This window comes from Gossypium arboreum, chromosome 9, assembly GCF_025698485.1.
Source record: "Gossypium arboreum isolate Shixiya-1 chromosome 9, ASM2569848v2, whole genome shotgun sequence".
In the NCBI taxonomy this organism is placed as follows: Eukaryota; Viridiplantae; Streptophyta; class Magnoliopsida; order Malvales; family Malvaceae; genus Gossypium; species Gossypium arboreum.
The window spans coordinates 63,840,059-63,841,911 of record NC_069078.1 but is presented as its reverse complement, the minus strand read 5'-3'; the positions used below and the strand labels follow the sequence as shown (position 1 = coordinate 63,841,911).

At 30.7% G+C, this 1,853-nt stretch overlaps 1 long non-coding RNA gene across 1 annotated transcript; it reads right to left on the bottom strand.

Moving 5' to 3' along the window:
• Positions 1–472: 472 nt before the first annotated feature.
• LOC108456000 (uncharacterized) lies at positions 473–1,435 on the bottom strand. Its single transcript, XR_001866849.2, has 2 exons — positions 1,140–1,435; positions 473–819 (listed from the first exon to the last, which is right to left on the bottom strand). It is a non-coding gene; the product is annotated as an uncharacterized LOC108456000 (long non-coding RNA).
• Between the last annotated feature and the right edge of the window lie 418 nt (positions 1,436–1,853).

Here is a 1,853-nt window from a genome sequence, read left to right as displayed (position 1 = left end):
TAAAAAGAAATGTTTGAATAAATTAAAACAAGCACTAAGGCCCTTTTGTCTCGAGATAGTAAAATGTCACATCTTGTAAGTTAAGACACGACATTTAAACCCTCGAAAATAAGCTTGCTTTTATTTTTTATTTTAAAAGGAATTATACTTTGAATTTTTTTTTTAAAAAAAAAATATTCGATTATTTAGATCCAACTAGAAAAATCGAATCCCCATAAGTTAAGGTACGACCTTCTCAAGCTTCTAAATGTGAAATATTGCCTTTATTTTTAAAATTCGTATAATTCAAAACTTATAAGGATATTTGGTATTTTTAAGTTCAACGAGAAAATCGAAACCCCGTAAGTTAAGGTACAATTTCTCGAATTCCCAAAATACGAAACGTTGCCTTTTTTTAAAAAAAAATTTTTTTGAGTGTTTGGGTAAAAAGTACAGTATTTTTAAAATAGAAAAATGATATGCAAATAAAACATTATACCCATTGTAAGGCCCAATTTTTGTCCGGGCTTATACCAAAAAATCAAAAAACAATAAATACAAAATAAACTAAATTAAAACAGCCCAAACACATTTTTAATCCAATTAAACAAATACCCCAAAAAAAACCCTTAACCCAATTACATAAACTCCAATAATTTTAAAACTCATTTTTAATAACCCATGACCCAATAAGCCCTAAAACCCGAGGCCCAATACATCCAAAATTATCTCAGCAGCACTAGGAGCTTCCGGAACGTGCCAGAATAGGCCAGAAATTAGGACTCCCACGAGTGGCTCCTCGCGCAGCCTCCTTCACACGCCTCCTCTGTACGGCCAAATCTGCACAAGAATGTACCAGAAGAGTTACTAACAGAATACAGCTAATGATGTAATTTTTATTTTTATTTTTTATTCCAAAAAATCAGGCTATAAGAAGCCATTGATTTCATCCCTGTATTTTACACACTCACACTGTACGCATACTCTACGCATACACATACAATATACATATATCGAATCTAGAAAATTTCAAAATAAATTTCTGAAAAGGTGATCTTCTTTATTCTTTTAATTTTTCTGTTATTTCTATCAATTTTCCTGCAAGTATTTTTTCATCATTTGGTTTTCTGAAACAAAGAGAATAAAGAGGCAAGTCTTACCTTGCAAATCAGCCATGGATCTCTGCCCTCTTCGCTGAAAATCGAAGCTGGAAGGGTCCAAAGGCATCATCGATCGTCACTGGAATGCCATCGATCACCTAATGAAGTGGTGTACTCGGTGGCTGCTGGAATATGCCCAAACAAATTGATTTTTAGGGCTAAGAAGTTTGGTGAAATGGGGGCTGTGTTTAGAAAATAGATTTAGGAAATGGAAGGTCTTAAATGACCTGCTAATGAAATGATTTGTTTTACTTTCATTTTAATTTTTTTCCTAAAATTTGTATGGCTTTGCATTTTAACCCACGTCTCAACGCAATGCTTCAGGATCAGGGATAATTTCAATTGTGGTCCCTGTGAATTCATGCATGTTATATAGGAGTCCTATTTTATTATTAGTAGTTTATTTATTTTGTAAATTATTTTTTATGCTACTTTGATTTCAATTAAATAATTTGTTTAGATTCATTTTGTTTTTGGCTTAACATGTATATTATTTGGGAATGTTTGTATTAATTGAATCATTTATATTATTGGTTGATTTATTTATCGTAATTTGGGTAATTGTATTTCCATGTGTTGCATACGATTTTGTGTAACGTTTTGGGCATTATTCTATATATACCTTATAATAAAACTGGCTCTATGAATATTATTAATATTAAAATATTATATACATTTAACTTTTTTTAATTTATTCACATATTTATGATTCTA